Below are 17,427 nucleotides of genomic sequence, written 5' to 3' on the forward strand. Positions count from 1 at the left end.
CGGACCCCTGCTGGACCCTCTCCAGTTTGCCTACCGGGCAAACAGGTCTGTGGAAGACGCAGTCAACATAGGTCTGCACTACATCCTCGAGCACCTCGACAGCACAGGGACCTATGCAATGATTCTGTTTGTGGATTTCAGCTCTGCGTTCAACACCATCATCCCGGAACTCCTCACCCCCAAACTTCTCCACCTCGGTGTGTCCCCTACGATCTGCCAGTGGATCCTCAGCTTCCTGACGGGACGGACACAACAGGTGAGACTGGGAGCAACAACATCATCAATACGCACCACCAGCACTGGAGCCCCACAGGCATGTGTCCTCTCTCCACTGCTCTTCTCTCTCTACACAAACGATTGCACCTCAACAGATCCAGCTGTCAAACTCATAAAGTTCGCAGACGACACCACGGTCATCGGTCTCATCAAAGACGGCGACGAGTCTGCGTACCGCCAACAAGTGGAGCAGCTGGAGCTCTGGTGCAGCCGACACAACCTCGGGCTGAACACGCTCAAGACTGTAGAGATGATCGTGGACTTCAGGAAACATTCTTCTCCACAGTTGCCCCTCACACTATCCAACTGCCCTGTGTCAACCGTCGAGACCTTCAAGTTCCTGGGAATCACAGTCTCCCAGGACATGGAGTGGGAAGTCAACACCATCTCCATCCTGAAAAGGGCCCGGCAGAGGATGTACCTCCTGAGGCTGCTGAGGAAGCATGGCCTGCCACAGGAGGTGCTACGACAGTTCTACACGGCAGTCATCGAATCAATCCTGTGTTCTTCCATCACGGTTTGGTTTGGGGCCGCCACAAAAAAGGACAAAAACCGACTTCAACGGACAGTTAGGACGGCGGAAAAAATCGTTGGCACCGCCCTACCCACTTTTGAGGACTTGCACACTGCAAGAATCAAGACAAGGGCACGGAAAATCCTCCTGGATCCCCCGCACCCTGCCCACCACCTTTTCCAGCTACTCCCCTCAGGCAGACGCTACAGATCCATGCGCACCAAATCCAGTAGACACTTAAACAGCTTCTTCCCTCTAGCCATTAACTCCTTAAACAGTCACTGATGTAGTCACTCTTCTTGTACTACAAATACTGCTACTGGTTACTCTAAAATGGTTCAATGATTTGTTGTTTACGATGATACTAATGCAGCGTGTTATACCGGAGACAAATTCCTTGTGTGTTCTACATACTTGGCCAATAAAGATGATTCTGATTCCGATTCTGATTTATTTAGATCGGATTGCAAATTATCTTGGATTGGATGATGGGATAAACTTCTCATCCTCGGCGACAAGTCTTAAAATCTGCAATGAGTTGACTTATGTTACATTGAGACCAAGTGCGAGTTTTGCGTTGCTGGTGTCATCGTTAACAAAATGGGACTTCGCTAAAAAAAACATGTTAAAAAGAAACACACTTGCCCCGTGTGAGGATTGAACTCACGACCTTCAGATTATGAGACTGACGCTCTACCTACTGCGCTAACGAGGCTACATGACTGGTACAAGTCATGATTGGATCACAGGCAGTAACAATTTTTGATTCGGAAATTCAGTTGCATGAGCGCACATCAACAAATCATTGATTTTTTGGGGCTGCAAAATGACGAGCAGTCAGCTCTAGAAAACTGTGGCAAATTCAAACGCAGGTTTACTGGTGTGTGGCCATGTGGCCTAATGGATAAGGCGTCTGACTTCGGATCAGAAGATTGAGGGTTCGAGTCCCTTCATGGTCAGATGATGTCTACCCTCCATCACTCTTTCTTTTATTTAGATCGGATTGCAAATTATCTTGGATTGGATGATGGGATAAACTTCTCATCCTCGGCGACAAGTCTTAAAATCTGCAATGAGTTGACTTATGTTACATTGAGACCAAGTGCGAGTTTTGCGTTGCTGGTGTCATCGTTAACAAAATGGGACTTCGCTAAAAAAAACATGTTAAAAAGAAACACACTTGCCCCGTGTGAGGATTGAACTCACGACCTTCAGATTATGAGACTGACGCGCTACCTACTGCGCTAACGAGGCTACATGACTGGTACAAGTCATGATTGGATCACAGGCAGTAACAATTTTTGATTCGGAAATTCAGTTGCATGAGCGCACATCAACAAATCATTGATTTTTTGGGGCTGCAAAATGACGAGCAGTCAGCTCTAGAAAACTGTGGCAAATTCAAACGCAGGTTTACTGGTGTGTGGCCATGTGGCCTAATGGATAAGGCGTCTGACTTCGGATCAGAAGATTGAGGGTTCGAGTCCCTTCATGGTCAGATGATGTCTACCCTCCATCACTCTTTCTTTTATTTAGATCGGATTGCAAATTATCTTGGATTGGATGATGGGATAAACTTCTCATCCTCGGCGACAAGTCTTAAAATCTGCAATGAGTTGACTTATGTTACATTGAGACCAAGTGCGAGTTTTGCGTTGCTGGTGTCATCGTTGACAAGATGGGACTTCGCTAAAAAAAACATGTTAAAAAGAAACACACTTGCCCCGTGTGAGGATTGAACTCACGACCTTCAGATTATGAGACTGACGCGCTACCTACTGCGCTAACGAGGCTACATGACTGGTACAAGTCATGATTGGATCACAGGCAGGAACAATTTTTGATTCGGAAATTCAGTTGCATGAGCGCACATCAACAAATCATTGATTTTTTGGGGCTGCAAAATGACGAGCAGTCAGCTCTAGAAAACTGTGGCAAATTCAAACGCAGGTTCACTGGTGTGTGGCCATGTGGCCTAATGGATAAGGCGTCTGACTTCGGATCAGAAGATTGAGGGTTCGAGTCCCTTCATGGTCAGATGATGTCTACCCTCCATCACTCTTTCTTTTATTGGGCATTGGGTCTTTCTGACCACAATTTAATCCACTTAATACCTACATACAGACAGAAACTCAAATGTGCTAAACCGGTTGTTAAGACTGTGAAAAAATGGACAGATGAAGCAAAGCTAGCTCTACAAGAATGCTTAGACTGCACTGATTGGGGCGTCTTTGAAACTTCAACGGGCACACTGGATGAATACACAGACACTGTAACATCATACATCAGTTTCTGTGAGGACATGTGTGTACCAACGAAGTCCTTCCGCTCCTTCAACAATAACAAGCCATGGTTTACTCCCAAACTCAGGCAACTCAGGAAAGAGAAAGAGGCCGCATTTAGAAGTGGAGATCGGGCACTGTACAAACACGCCCGAAACCAATTGACAAAGGAAATTAACATCGCTAAGAGAAGCTATGCAGAGAGGCTGAAAAAACAGTTCTCTGCTAACGACTCTGCATCTGTATGGAATGGCCTGAAAGCAATCACTAACTATAGAATGCCATCCCCCCAAACAGTGAACAATAAGGGTCTTGCTAATGAACTAAACATGTTTTTCTGCCGATTTGAAAAGGACACCCCCATTTCCCCCACACACACACCTCTACCAGAAACTACTCTATCTACCCCTCCACCCTCTTTTTCTCCACTACAGATCCACGAACAGGACGTGAGACGGCTCTTCAAGCAGCAGAAGATCAAGAAAGCTGCGGGGCCCGACAAAGTGTCCCCCTCCTATCTGAAAGTCTGCGCTGACCAGCTGGCTACGGTCTTCACACAAATCTTCAACAGATCTCTGGAGCTGTGTGAGGTCCCATCCTGCTTCAAACAGTCTACCATCATCCCAGTTCCCAAGAAATCTGCAACATTGGAACTGAACGACTATAGGCCTGTCGCCCTGACGTCTGTGGTCATGAAGTCCTTTGAACGCCTTGTGCTGAACCACCTAAAGAACGTCACCGGACCCCTGCTGGACCCTCTCCAGTTTGCCTACCGGGCAAACAGGTCTGTGGAAGACGCAGTCAACATAGGTCTGCACTACATCCTCGAGCACCTCGACAGCACAGGGACCTATGCAATGATTCTGTTTGTGGATTTCAGCTCTGCGTTCAACACCATCATCCCGGAACTCCTCACCCCCAAACTTCTCCACCTCGGTGTGTCCCCTACGATCTGCCAGTGGATCCTCAGCTTCCTGACGGGACGGACACAACAGGTGAGACTGGGAGCAACAACATCATCAATACGCACCACCAGCACTGGAGCCCCACAGGCATGTGTCCTCTCTCCACTGCTCTTCTCTCTCTACACAAACGATTGCACCTCAACAGATCCAGCTGTCAAACTCATAAAGTTCGCAGACGACACCACGGTCATCGGTCTCATCAAAGACGGCGACGAGTCTGCGTACCGCCAACAAGTGGAGCAGCTGGAGCTCTGGTGCAGCCGACACAACCTCGGGCTGAACACGCTCAAGACTGTAGAGATGATCGTGGACTTCAGGAAACATTCTTCTCCACAGTTGCCCCTCACACTATCCAACTGCCCTGTGTCAACCGTCGAGACCTTCAAGTTCCTGGGAATCACAGTCTCCCAGGACATGGAGTGGGAAGTCAACACCATCTCCATCCTGAAAAGGGCCCGGCAGAGGATGTACCTCCTGAGGCTGCTGAGGAAGCATGGCCTGCCACAGGAGGTGCTACGACAGTTCTACACGGCAGTCATCGAATCAATCCTGTGTTCTTCCATCACGGTTTGGTTTGGGGCCGCCACAAAAAAGGACAAAAACCGACTTCAACGGACAGTTAGGACGGCGGAAAAAATCGTTGGCACCGCCCTACCCACTTTTGAGGACTTGCACACTGCAAGAATCAAGACAAGGGCACGGAAAATCCTCCTGGATCCCCCGCACCCTGCCCACCACCTTTTCCAGCTACTCCCCTCAGGCAGACGCTACAGATCCATGCGCACCAAATCCAGTAGACACTTAAACAGCTTCTTCCCTCTAGCCATTAACTCCTTAAACAGTCACTGATGTAGTCACTCTTCTTGTACTACAAATACTGCTACTGGTTACTCTAAAATGGTTCAATGATTTGTTGTTTACGATGATACTAATGCAGCGTGTTATACCGGAGACAAATTCCTTGTGTGTTCTACATACTTGGCCAATAAAGATGATTCTGATTCCGATTCTGATTTATTTAGATCGGATTGCAAATTATCTTGGATTGGATGATGGGATAAACTTCTCATCCTCGGCGACAAGTCTTAAAATCTGCAATGAGTTGACTTATGTTACATTGAGACCAAGTGCGAGTTTTGCGTTGCTGGTGTCATCGTTAACAAAATGGGACTTTGCTAAAAAAAACATGTTTAAAAGAAACACACTTGCCCCGTGTGAGGATTGAACTCGCGACCTTCAGATTATGAGACTGACACGCTCCCTACTGCGCTAACGAGGCTACATGACTGGTACAAGTCATGATTGGATCACAGGCAGGAACAATTTTTGATTCGGAAATTCAGTTGCTTGAGCGCACATCAACAAATCATTGATTTTTTGGGGCTGCAAAATGACGAGCAGTCAGCTCTAGAAAACTGTGGCAAATTCAAACGCAGGTTTACTGGTGTGTGGCCATGTGGCCTAATGGATAAGGCGTCTGACTTCGGATCAGAAGATTGAGGGTTCGAGTCCCTTCATGGTCAGATGATGTCTACCCTCCATCACTCTTTCTTTTATTTAGATCGGATTGCAAATTATCTTGGATTGGATGATGGGATAAACTTCTCATCCTCGGCGACAAGTCTTAAAATCTGCAATGAGTTGACTTATGTTACATTGAGACCAAGTGCGAGTTTTGCGTTGCTGGTGTCATCGTTGACAAGATGGGACTTCGCTAAAAAAAACATGTTAAAAAGAAACACACTTGCCCCGTGTGAGGATTGAACTCACGACCTTCAGATTATGAGACTGACGCGCTACCTACTGCGCTAACGAGGCTACATGACTGGTACAAGTCATGATTGGATCACAGGCAGGAACAATTTTTGATTCGGAAATTCAGTTGCATGAGCGCACATCAACAAATCATTGATTTTTTGGGGCTGCAAAATGACGAGCAGTCAGCTCTAGAAAACTGTGGCAAATTCAAACGCAGGTTCACTGGTGTGTGGCCATGTGGCCTAATGGATAAGGCGTCTGACTTCGGATCAGAAGATTGAGGGTTCGAGTCCCTTCATGGTCAGATGATGTCTACCCTCCATCACTCTTTCTTTTATTGGGCATTGGGTCTTTCTGACCACAATTTAATCCACTTAATACCTACATACAGACAGAAACTCAAATGTGCTAAACCGGTTGTTAAGACTGTGAAAAAATGGACAGATGAAGCAAAGCTAGCTCTACAAGAATGCTTAGACTGCACTGATTGGGGCGTCTTTGAAACTTCAACGGGCACACTGGATGAATACACAGACACTGTAACATCATACATCAGTTTCTGTGAGGACATGTGTGTACCAACGAAGTCCTTCCGCTCCTTCAACAATAACAAGCCATGGTTTACTCCCAAACTCAGGCAACTCAGGAAAGAGAAAGAGGCCGCATTTAGAAGTGGAGATCGGGCACTGTACAAACACGCCCGAAACCAATTGACAAAGGAAATTAACATCGCTAAGAGAAGCTATGCAGAGAGGCTGAAAAAACAGTTCTCTGCTAACGACTCTGCATCTGTATGGAATGGCCTGAAAGCAATCACTAACTATAGAATGCCATCCCCCCAAACAGTGAACAATAAGGGTCTTGCTAATGAACTAAACATGTTTTTCTGCCGATTTGAAAAGGACACCCCCATTTCCCCCACACACACACCTCTACCAGAAACTACTCTATCTACCCCTCCACCCTCTTTTTCTCCACTACAGATCCACGAACAGGACGTGAGACGGCTCTTCAAGCAGCAGAAGATCAAGAAAGCTGCGGGGCCCGACAAAGTGTCCCCCTCCTATCTGAAAGTCTGCGCTGACCAGCTGGCTACGGTCTTCACACAAATCTTCAACAGATCTCTGGAGCTGTGTGAGGTCCCATCCTGCTTCAAACAGTCTACCATCATCCCAGTTCCCAAGAAATCTGCAACATTGGAACTGAACGACTATAGGCCTGTCGCCCTGACGTCTGTGGTCATGAAGTCCTTTGAACGCCTTGTGCTGAACCACCTAAAGAACGTCACCGGACCCCTGCTGGACCCTCTCCAGTTTGCCTACCGGGCAAACAGGTCTGTGGAAGACGCAGTCAACATAGGTCTGCACTACATCCTCGAGCACCTCGACAGCACAGGGACCTATGCAATGATTCTGTTTGTGGATTTCAGCTCTGCGTTCAACACCATCATCCCGGAACTCCTCACCCCCAAACTTCTCCACCTCGGTGTGTCCCCTACGATCTGCCAGTGGATCCTCAGCTTCCTGACGGGACGGACACAACAGGTGAGACTGGGAGCAACAACATCATCAATACGCACCACCAGCACTGGAGCCCCACAGGCATGTGTCCTCTCTCCACTGCTCTTCTCTCTCTACACAAACGATTGCACCTCAACAGATCCAGCTGTCAAACTCATAAAGTTCGCAGACGACACCACGGTCATCGGTCTCATCAAAGACGGCGACGAGTCTGCGTACCGCCAACAAGTGGAGCAGCTGGAGCTCTGGTGCAGCCGACACAACCTCGGGCTGAACACGCTCAAGACTGTAGAGATGATCGTGGACTTCAGGAAACATTCTTCTCCACAGTTGCCCCTCACACTATCCAACTGCCCTGTGTCAACCGTCGAGACCTTCAAGTTCCTGGGAATCACAGTCTCCCAGGACATGGAGTGGGAAGTCAACACCATCTCCATCCTGAAAAGGGCCCGGCAGAGGATGTACCTCCTGAGGCTGCTGAGGAAGCATGGCCTGCCACAGGAGGTGCTACGACAGTTCTACACGGCAGTCATCGAATCAATCCTGTGTTCTTCCATCACGGTTTGGTTTGGGGCCGCCACAAAAAAGGACAAAAACCGACTTCAACGGACAGTTAGGACGGCGGAAAAAATCGTTGGCACCGCCCTACCCACTTTTGAGGACTTGCACACTGCAAGAATCAAGACAAGGGCACGGAAAATCCTCCTGGATCCCCCGCACCCTGCCCACCACCTTTTCCAGCTACTCCCCTCAGGCAGACGCTACAGATCCATGCGCACCAAATCCAGTAGACACTTAAACAGCTTCTTCCCTCTAGCCATTAACTCCTTAAACAGTCACTGATGTAGTCACTCTTCTTGTACTACAAATACTGCTACTGGTTACTCTAAAATGGTTCAATGATTTGTTGTTTACGATGATACTAATGCAGCGTGTTATACCGGAGACAAATTCCTTGTGTGTTCTACATACTTGGCCAATAAAGATGATTCTGATTCCGATTCTGATTTATTTAGATCGGATTGCAAATTATCTTGGATTGGATGATGGGATAAACTTCTCATCCTCGGCGACAAGTCTTAAAATCTGCAATGAGTTGACTTATGTTACATTGAGACCAAGTGCGAGTTTTGCGTTGCTGGTGTCATCGTTAACAAAATGGGACTTTGCTAAAAAAAACATGTTAAAAAGAAACACACTTGCCCCGTGTGAGGATTGAACTCACGACCTTCAGATTATGAGACTGACGCTCTACCTACTGCGCTAACGAGGCTACATGACTGGTACAAGTCATGATTGGATCACAGGCAGGAACAATTTTTGATTCGGAAATTCAGTTGCATGAGCGCACATCAACAAATCATTGATTTTTTGGGGCTGCAAAATGACGAGCAGTCAGCTCTAGAAAACTGTGGCAAATTCAAACGCAGGTTCACTGGTGTGTGGCCATGTGGCCTAATGGATAAGGCGTCTGACTTCGGATCAGAAGATTGAGGGTTCGAGTCCCTTCATGGTCAGATGATGTCTACCCTCCATCACTCTTTCTTTTATTGGGCATTGGGTCTTTCTGACCACAATTTAATCCACTTAATACCTACATACAGACAGAAACTCAAATGTGCTAAACCGGTTGTTAAGACTGTGAAAAAATGGACAGATGAAGCAAAGCTAGCTCTACAAGAATGCTTAGACTGCACTGATTGGGGCGTCTTTGAAACTTCAACGGGCACACTGGATGAATACACAGACACTGTAACATCATACATCAGTTTCTGTGAGGACATGTGTGTACCAACGAAGTCCTTCCGCTCCTTCAACAATAACAAGCCATGGTTTACTCCCAAACTCAGGCAACTCAGGAAAGAGAAAGAGGCCGCATTTAGAAGTGGAGATCGGGCACTGTACAAACACGCCCGAAACCAATTGACAAAGGAAATTAACATCGCTAAGAGAAGCTATGCAGAGAGGCTGAAAAAACAGTTCTCTGCTAACGACTCTGCATCTGTATGGAATGGCCTGAAAGCAATCACTAACTATAGAATGCCATCCCCCCAAACAGTGAACAATAAGGGTCTTGCTAATGAACTAAACATGTTTTTCTGCCGATTTGAAAAGGACACCCCCATTTCCCCCACACACACACCTCTACCAGAAACTACTCTATCTACCCCTCCACCCTCTTTTTCTCCACTACAGATCCACGAACAGGACGTGAGACGGCTCTTCAAGCAGCAGAAGATCAAGAAAGCTGCGGGGCCCGACAAAGTGTCCCCCTCCTATCTGAAAGTCTGCGCTGACCAGCTGGCTACGGTCTTCACACAAATCTTCAACAGATCTCTGGAGCTGTGTGAGGTCCCATCCTGCTTCAAACAGTCTACCATCATCCCAGTTCCCAAGAAATCTGCAACATTGGAACTGAACGACTATAGGCCTGTCGCCCTGACGTCTGTGGTCATGAAGTCCTTTGAACGCCTTGTGCTGAACCACCTAAAGAACGTCACCGGACCCCTGCTGGACCCTCTCCAGTTTGCCTACCGGGCAAACAGGTCTGTGGAAGACGCAGTCAACATAGGTCTGCACTACATCCTCGAGCACCTCGACAGCACAGGGACCTATGCAATGATTCTGTTTGTGGATTTCAGCTCTGCGTTCAACACCATCATCCCGGAACTCCTCACCCCCAAACTTCTCCACCTCGGTGTGTCCCCTACGATCTGCCAGTGGATCCTCAGCTTCCTGACGGGACGGACACAACAGGTGAGACTGGGAGCAACAACATCATCAATACGCACCACCAGCACTGGAGCCCCACAGGCATGTGTCCTCTCTCCACTGCTCTTCTCTCTCTACACAAACGATTGCACCTCAACAGATCCAGCTGTCAAACTCATAAAGTTCGCAGACGACACCACGGTCATCGGTCTCATCAAAGACGGCGACGAGTCTGCGTACCGCCAACAAGTGGAGCAGCTGGAGCTCTGGTGCAGCCGACACAACCTCGGGCTGAACACGCTCAAGACTGTAGAGATGATCGTGGACTTCAGGAAACATTCTTCTCCACAGTTGCCCCTCACACTATCCAACTGCCCTGTGTCAACCGTCGAGACCTTCAAGTTCCTGGGAATCACAGTCTCCCAGGACATGGAGTGGGAAGTCAACACCATCTCCATCCTGAAAAGGGCCCGGCAGAGGATGTACCTCCTGAGGCTGCTGAGGAAGCATGGCCTGCCACAGGAGGTGCTACGACAGTTCTACACGGCAGTCATCGAATCAATCCTGTGTTCTTCCATCACGGTTTGGTTTGGGGCCGCCACAAAAAAGGACAAAAACCGACTTCAACGGACAGTTAGGACGGCGGAAAAAATCGTTGGCACCGCCCTACCCACTTTTGAGGACTTGCACACTGCAAGAATCAAGACAAGGGCACGGAAAATCCTCCTGGATCCCCCGCACCCTGCCCACCACCTTTTCCAGCTACTCCCCTCAGGCAGACGCTACAGATCCATGCGCACCAAATCCAGTAGACACTTAAACAGCTTCTTCCCTCTAGCCATTAACTCCTTAAACAGTCACTGATGTAGTCACTCTTCTTGTACTACAAATACTGCTACTGGTTACTCTAAAATGGTTCAATGATTTGTTGTTTACGATGATACTAATGCAGCGTGTTATACCGGAGACAAATTCCTTGTGTGTTCTACATACTTGGCCAATAAAGATGATTCTGATTCCGATTCTGATTTATTTAGATCGGATTGCAAATTATCTTGGATTGGATGATGGGATAAACTTCTCATCCTCGGCGACAAGTCTTAAAATCTGCAATGAGTTGACTTATGTTACATTGAGACCAAGTGCGAGTTTTGCGTTGCTGGTGTCATCGTTAACAAAATGGGACTTTGCTAAAAAAAACATGTTAAAAAGAAACACACTTGCCCCGTGTGAGGATTGAACTCACGACCTTCAGATTATGAGACTGACGCTCTACCTACTGCGCTAACGAGGCTACATGACTGGTACAAGTCATGATTGGATCACAGGCAGTAACAATTTTTGATTCGGAAATTCAGTTGCATGAGCGCACATCAACAAATCATTGATTTTTTGGGGCTGCAAAATGACGAGCAGTCAGCTCTAGAAAACTGTGGCAAATTCAAACGCAGGTTTGCTGGTGTGTGGCCATGTGGCCTAATGGATAAGGCGTCTGACTTCGGATCAGAAGATTGAGGGTTCGAGTCCCTTCATGGTCAGATGATGTCTACCCTCCATCACTCTTTCTTTTATTTAGATCGGATTGCAAATTATCTTGGATTGGATGATGGGATAAACTTCTCATCCTCGGCGACAAGTCTTAAAATCTGCAATGAGTTGACTTATGTTACATTGAGACCAAGTGCGAGTTTTGCGTTGCTGGTGTCATCGTTGACAAGATGGGACTTCGCTAAAAAAAACATGTTAAAAAGAAACACACTTGCCCCGTGTGAGGATTGAACTCACGACCTTCAGATTATGAGACTGACGCGCTACCTACTGCGCTAACGAGGCTACATGACTGGTACAAGTCATGATTGGATCACAGGCAGGAACAATTTTTGATTCGGAAATTCAGTTGCATGAGCGCACATCAACAAATCATTGATTTTTTGGGGCTGCAAAATGACGAGCAGTCAGCTCTAGAAAACTGTGGCAAATTCAAACGCAGGTTCACTGGTGTGTGGCCATGTGGCCTAATGGATAAGGCGTCTGACTTCGGATCAGAAGATTGAGGGTTCGAGTCCCTTCATGGTCAGATGATGTCTACCCTCCATCACTCTTTCTTTTATTGGGCATTGGGTCTTTCTGACCACAATTTAATCCACTTAATACCTACATACAGACAGAAACTCAAATGTGCTAAACCGGTTGTTAAGACTGTGAAAAAATGGACAGATGAAGCAAAGCTAGCTCTACAAGAATGCTTAGACTGCACTGATTGGGGCGTCTTTGAAACTTCAACGGGCACACTGGATGAATACACAGACACTGTAACATCATACATCAGTTTCTGTGAGGACATGTGTGTACCAACGAAGTCCTTCCGCTCCTTCAACAATAACAAGCCATGGTTTACTCCCAAACTCAGGCAACTCAGGAAAGAGAAAGAGGCCGCATTTAGAAGTGGAGATCGGGCACTGTACAAACACGCCCGAAACCAATTGACAAAGGAAATTAACATCGCTAAGAGAAGCTATGCAGAGAGGCTGAAAAAACAGTTCTCTGCTAACGACTCTGCATCTGTATGGAATGGCCTGAAAGCAATCACTAACTATAGAATGCCATCCCCCCAAACAGTGAACAATAAGGGTCTTGCTAATGAACTAAACATGTTTTTCTGCCGATTTGAAAAGGACACCCCCATTTCCCCCACACACACACCTCTACCAGAAACTACTCTATCTACCCCTCCACCCTCTTTTTCTCCACTACAGATCCACGAACAGGACGTGAGACGGCTCTTCAAGCAGCAGAAGATCAAGAAAGCTGCGGGGCCCGACAAAGTGTCCCCCTCCTATCTGAAAGTCTGCGCTGACCAGCTGGCTACGGTCTTCACACAAATCTTCAACAGATCTCTGGAGCTGTGTGAGGTCCCATCCTGCTTCAAACAGTCTACCATCATCCCAGTTCCCAAGAAATCTGCAACATTGGAACTGAACGACTATAGGCCTGTCGCCCTGACGTCTGTGGTCATGAAGTCCTTTGAACGCCTTGTGCTGAACCACCTAAAGAACGTCACCGGACCCCTGCTGGACCCTCTCCAGTTTGCCTACCGGGCAAACAGGTCTGTGGAAGACGCAGTCAACATAGGTCTGCACTACATCCTCGAGCACCTCGACAGCACAGGGACCTATGCAATGATTCTGTTTGTGGATTTCAGCTCTGCGTTCAACACCATCATCCCGGAACTCCTCACCCCCAAACTTCTCCACCTCGGTGTGTCCCCTACGATCTGCCAGTGGATCCTCAGCTTCCTGACGGGACGGACACAACAGGTGAGACTGGGAGCAACAACATCATCAATACGCACCACCAGCACTGGAGCCCCACAGGCATGTGTCCTCTCTCCACTGCTCTTCTCTCTCTACACAAACGATTGCACCTCAACAGATCCAGCTGTCAAACTCATAAAGTTCGCAGACGACACCACGGTCATCGGTCTCATCAAAGACGGCGACGAGTCTGCGTACCGCCAACAAGTGGAGCAGCTGGAGCTCTGGTGCAGCCGACACAACCTCGGGCTGAACACGCTCAAGACTGTAGAGATGATCGTGGACTTCAGGAAACATTCTTCTCCACAGTTGCCCCTCACACTATCCAACTGCCCTGTGTCAACCGTCGAGACCTTCAAGTTCCTGGGAATCACAGTCTCCCAGGACATGGAGTGGGAAGTCAACACCATCTCCATCCTGAAAAGGGCCCGGCAGAGGATGTACCTCCTGAGGCTGCTGAGGAAGCATGGCCTGCCACAGGAGGTGCTACGACAGTTCTACACGGCAGTCATCGAATCAATCCTGTGTTCTTCCATCACGGTTTGGTTTGGGGCCGCCACAAAAAAGGACAAAAACCGACTTCAACGGACAGTTAGGACGGCGGAAAAAATCGTTGGCACCGCCCTACCCACTTTTGAGGACTTGCACACTGCAAGAATCAAGACAAGGGCACGGAAAATCCTCCTGGATCCCCCGCACCCTGCCCACCACCTTTTCCAGCTACTCCCCTCAGGCAGACGCTACAGATCCATGCGCACCAAATCCAGTAGACACTTAAACAGCTTCTTCCCTCTAGCCATTAACTCCTTAAACAGTCACTGATGTAGTCACTCTTCTTGTACTACAAATACTGCTACTGGTTACTCTAAAATGGTTCAATGATTTGTTGTTTACGATGATACTAATGCAGCGTGTTATACCGGAGACAAATTCCTTGTGTGTTCTACATACTTGGCCAATAAAGATGATTCTGATTCCGATTCTGATTTATTTAGATCGGATTGCAAATTATCTTGGATTGGATGATGGGATAAACTTCTCATCCTCGGCGACAAGTCTTAAAATCTGCAATGAGTTGACTTATGTTACATTGAGACCAAGTGCGAGTTTTGCGTTGCTGGTGTCATCGTTAACAAGATGGGACTTCGCTAAAAAAAACATGTTAAAAAGAAACACACTTGCCCCGTGTGAGGATTGAACTCACGACCTTCAGATTATAAGACTGACGCTCTACCTACTGCGCTAACGAGGCTACATGACTGGTACAAGTCATGATTGGATCACAGGCAGTAACAATTTTTGATTCGGAAATTCAGTTGCATGAGCGCACATCAACAAATCATTGATTTTTTGGGGCTGCAAAATGACGAGCAGTCAGCTCTAGAAAACTGTGGCAAATTCAAACGCAGGTTTACTGGTGTGTGGCGATGTGGCCTAATGGATAAGGCGTCTGACTTCGGATCAGAAGATTGAGGGTTCGAGTCCCTTCATGGTCAGATGATGTCTACCCTCCATCACTCTTTCTTTTATTTAGATCGGATTGCAAATTATCTTGGATTGGATGATGGGATAAACTTCTCATCCTCGGCGACAAGTCTTAAAATCTGCAATGAGTTGACTTATGTTACATTGAGACCAAGTGCGAGTTTTGCGTTGCTGGTGTCATCGTTGACAAAATGGGACTTTGCTAAAAAAAACATGTTAAAAAGAAACACACTTGCCCCGTGTGAGGATTGAACTCACGACCTTCAGATTATGAGACTGACGCTCTACCTACTGCGCTAACGAGGGTACATGACTGGTACAAGTCATGATTGGATCACAGGCAGTAACAATTTTTGATTCGGAAATTCAGTTGCATGAGCGCACATCAACAAATCATTGATTTTTTGGGGCTGCAAAATGACGAGCAGTCAGCTCTAGAAAACTGTGGCAAATTCAAACGCAGGTTTACTGGTGTGTGGCCATGTGGCCTAATGGATAAGGCGTCTGACTTCGGATCAGAAGATTGAGGGTTCGAGTCCCTTCATGGTCAGATGATGTCTACCCTCCATCACTCTTTCTTTTATTTAGATCGGATTGCAAATTATCTTGGATTGGATGATGGGATAAACTTCTCATCCTCGGCGACAAGTCTTAAAATCTGCAATGAGTTGACTTATGTTACATTGAGACCAAGTGCGAGTTTTGCGTTGCTGGTGTCATCGTTGACAAGATGGGACTTCGCTAAAAAAAACATGTTAAAAAGAAACACACTTGCCCCGTGTGAGGATTGAACTCACGACCTTCAGATTATGAGACTGACGCGCTACCTACTGCGCTAACGAGGCTACATGACTGGTACAAGTCATGATTGGATCACAGGCAGGAACAATTTTTGATTCGGAAATTCAGTTGCATGAGCGCACATCAACAAATCATTGATTTTTTGGGGCTGCAAAATGACGAGCAGTCAGCTCTAGAAAACTGTGGCAAATTCAAACGCAGGTTCACTGGTGTGTGGCCATGTGGCCTAATGGATAAGGCGTCTGACTTCGGATCAGAAGATTGAGGGTTCGAGTCCCTTCATGGTCAGATGATGTCTACCCTCCATCACTCTTTCTTTTATTGGGCATTGGGTCTTTCTGACCACAATTTAATCCACTTAATACCTACATACAGACAGAAACTCAAATGTGCTAAACCGGTTGTTAAGACTGTGAAAAAATGGACAGATGAAGCAAAGCTAGCTCTACAAGAATGCTTAGACTGCACTGATTGGGGCGTCTTTGAAACTTCAACGGGCACACTGGATGAATACACAGACACTGTAACATCATACATCAGTTTCTGTGAGGACATGTGTGTACCAACGAAGTCCTTCCGCTCCTTCAACAATAACAAGCCATGGTTTACTCCCAAACTCAGGCAACTCAGGAAAGAGAAAGAGGCCGCATTTAGAAGTGGAGATCGGGCACTGTACAAACACGCCCGAAACCAATTGACAAAGGAAATTAACATCGCTAAGAGAAGCTATGCAGAGAGGCTGAAAAAACAGTTCTCTGCTAACGACTCTGCATCTGTATGGAATGGCCTGAAAGCAATCACTAACTATAGAATGCCATCCCCCCAAACAGTGAACAATAAGGGTCTTGCTAATGAACTAAACATGTTTTTCTGCCGATTTGAAAAGGACACCCCCATTTCCCCCACACACACACCTCTACCAGAAACTACTCTATCTACCCCTCCACCCTCTTTTTCTCCACTACAGATCCACGAACAGGACGTGAGACGGCTCTTCAAGCAGCAGAAGATCAAGAAAGCTGCGGGGCCCGACAAAGTGTCCCCCTCCTATCTGAAAGTCTGCGCTGACCAGCTGGCTACGGTCTTCACACAAATCTTCAACAGATCTCTGGAGCTGTGTGAGGTCCCATCCTGCTTCAAACAGTCTACCATCATCCCAGTTCCCAAGAAATCTGCAACATTGGAACTGAACGACTATAGGCCTGTCGCCCTGACGTCTGTGGTCATGAAGTCCTTTGAACGCCTTGTGCTGAACCACCTAAAGAACGTCACCGGACCCCTGCTGGACCCTCTCCAGTTTGCCTACCGGGCAAACAGGTCTGTGGAAGACGCAGTCAACATAGGTCTGCACTACATCCTCGAGCACCTCGACAGCACAGGGACCTATGCAATGATTCTGTTTGTGGATTTCAGCTCTGCGTTCAACACCATCATCCCGGAACTCCTCACCCCCAAACTTCTCCACCTCGGTGTGTCCCCTACGATCTGCCAGTGGATCCTCAGCTTCCTGACGGGACGGACACAACAGGTGAGACTGGGAGCAACAACATCATCAATACGCACCACCAGCACTGGAGCCCCACAGGCATGTGTCCTCTCTCCACTGCTCTTCTCTCTCTACACAAACGATTGCACCTCAACAGATCCAGCTGTCAAACTCATAAAGTTCGCAGACGACACCACGGTCATCGGTCTCATCAAAGACGGCGACGAGTCTGCGTACCGCCAACAAGTGGAGCAGCTGGAGCTCTGGTGCAGCCGACACAACCTCGGGCTGAACACGCTCAAGACTGTAGAGAT

General features: G+C 47.4%; 1 protein-coding gene and 21 non-coding genes across 26 annotated transcripts in view; 11 read left to right on the forward strand and 11 right to left on the reverse strand.

Moving 5' to 3' along the window:
- Positions 1 to 17,427, reverse strand: part of LOC147196625 (serine/threonine-protein kinase PAK 2-like) — a 51,293-nt gene that overhangs the window by 13,124 nt on the left and 20,742 nt on the right. The gene's annotated exons all lie outside the window — the stretch shown is intronic.
- Positions 1,433 to 1,505, reverse strand: trnam-cau (transfer RNA methionine (anticodon CAU)). The gene has a single exon. It is a non-coding gene; the product is annotated as a tRNA-Met (tRNA).
- Positions 1,677 to 1,749, forward strand: trnar-ucg (transfer RNA arginine (anticodon UCG)). Its single transcript has one exon. It is a non-coding gene; the product is annotated as a tRNA-Arg (tRNA).
- On the reverse strand, positions 1,972 to 2,044 carry trnam-cau (transfer RNA methionine (anticodon CAU)). The gene has a single exon. It is a non-coding gene; the product is annotated as a tRNA-Met (tRNA).
- trnar-ucg (transfer RNA arginine (anticodon UCG)) lies at positions 2,216 to 2,288 on the forward strand. Its single transcript has one exon. It is a non-coding gene; the product is annotated as a tRNA-Arg (tRNA).
- Positions 2,511 to 2,583, reverse strand: trnam-cau (transfer RNA methionine (anticodon CAU)). The gene has a single exon. It is a non-coding gene; the product is annotated as a tRNA-Met (tRNA).
- trnar-ucg (transfer RNA arginine (anticodon UCG)) lies at positions 2,755 to 2,827 on the forward strand. Its single transcript has one exon. It is a non-coding gene; the product is annotated as a tRNA-Arg (tRNA).
- On the reverse strand, positions 5,244 to 5,316 carry trnam-cau (transfer RNA methionine (anticodon CAU)). The gene has a single exon. It is a non-coding gene; the product is annotated as a tRNA-Met (tRNA).
- Positions 5,488 to 5,560, forward strand: trnar-ucg (transfer RNA arginine (anticodon UCG)). Its single transcript has one exon. It is a non-coding gene; the product is annotated as a tRNA-Arg (tRNA).
- trnam-cau (transfer RNA methionine (anticodon CAU)) lies at positions 5,783 to 5,855 on the reverse strand. Its single transcript has one exon. It is a non-coding gene; the product is annotated as a tRNA-Met (tRNA).
- Positions 6,027 to 6,099, forward strand: trnar-ucg (transfer RNA arginine (anticodon UCG)). Its single transcript has one exon. It is a non-coding gene; the product is annotated as a tRNA-Arg (tRNA).
- On the reverse strand, positions 8,516 to 8,588 carry trnam-cau (transfer RNA methionine (anticodon CAU)). The gene has a single exon. It is a non-coding gene; the product is annotated as a tRNA-Met (tRNA).
- On the forward strand, positions 8,760 to 8,832 carry trnar-ucg (transfer RNA arginine (anticodon UCG)). Its single transcript has one exon. It is a non-coding gene; the product is annotated as a tRNA-Arg (tRNA).
- Positions 11,249 to 11,321, reverse strand: trnam-cau (transfer RNA methionine (anticodon CAU)). Its single transcript has one exon. It is a non-coding gene; the product is annotated as a tRNA-Met (tRNA).
- trnar-ucg (transfer RNA arginine (anticodon UCG)) lies at positions 11,493 to 11,565 on the forward strand. Its single transcript has one exon. It is a non-coding gene; the product is annotated as a tRNA-Arg (tRNA).
- Positions 11,788 to 11,860, reverse strand: trnam-cau (transfer RNA methionine (anticodon CAU)). The gene has a single exon. It is a non-coding gene; the product is annotated as a tRNA-Met (tRNA).
- trnar-ucg (transfer RNA arginine (anticodon UCG)) lies at positions 12,032 to 12,104 on the forward strand. Its single transcript has one exon. It is a non-coding gene; the product is annotated as a tRNA-Arg (tRNA).
- On the reverse strand, positions 14,521 to 14,593 carry trnai-uau (transfer RNA isoleucine (anticodon UAU)). Its single transcript has one exon. It is a non-coding gene; the product is annotated as a tRNA-Ile (tRNA).
- trnar-ucg (transfer RNA arginine (anticodon UCG)) lies at positions 14,765 to 14,837 on the forward strand. The gene has a single exon. It is a non-coding gene; the product is annotated as a tRNA-Arg (tRNA).
- Positions 15,304 to 15,376, forward strand: trnar-ucg (transfer RNA arginine (anticodon UCG)). The gene has a single exon. It is a non-coding gene; the product is annotated as a tRNA-Arg (tRNA).
- trnam-cau (transfer RNA methionine (anticodon CAU)) lies at positions 15,599 to 15,671 on the reverse strand. Its single transcript has one exon. It is a non-coding gene; the product is annotated as a tRNA-Met (tRNA).
- trnar-ucg (transfer RNA arginine (anticodon UCG)) lies at positions 15,843 to 15,915 on the forward strand. The gene has a single exon. It is a non-coding gene; the product is annotated as a tRNA-Arg (tRNA).

This window comes from Hippocampus guttulatus, chromosome 13, assembly GCF_054856545.1.
Source record: "Hippocampus guttulatus isolate MCC_2025c chromosome 13, RoL_Hgut_1.0, whole genome shotgun sequence".
NCBI classification, from domain to species: Eukaryota; Metazoa; Chordata; class Actinopteri; order Syngnathiformes; family Syngnathidae; genus Hippocampus; species Hippocampus guttulatus.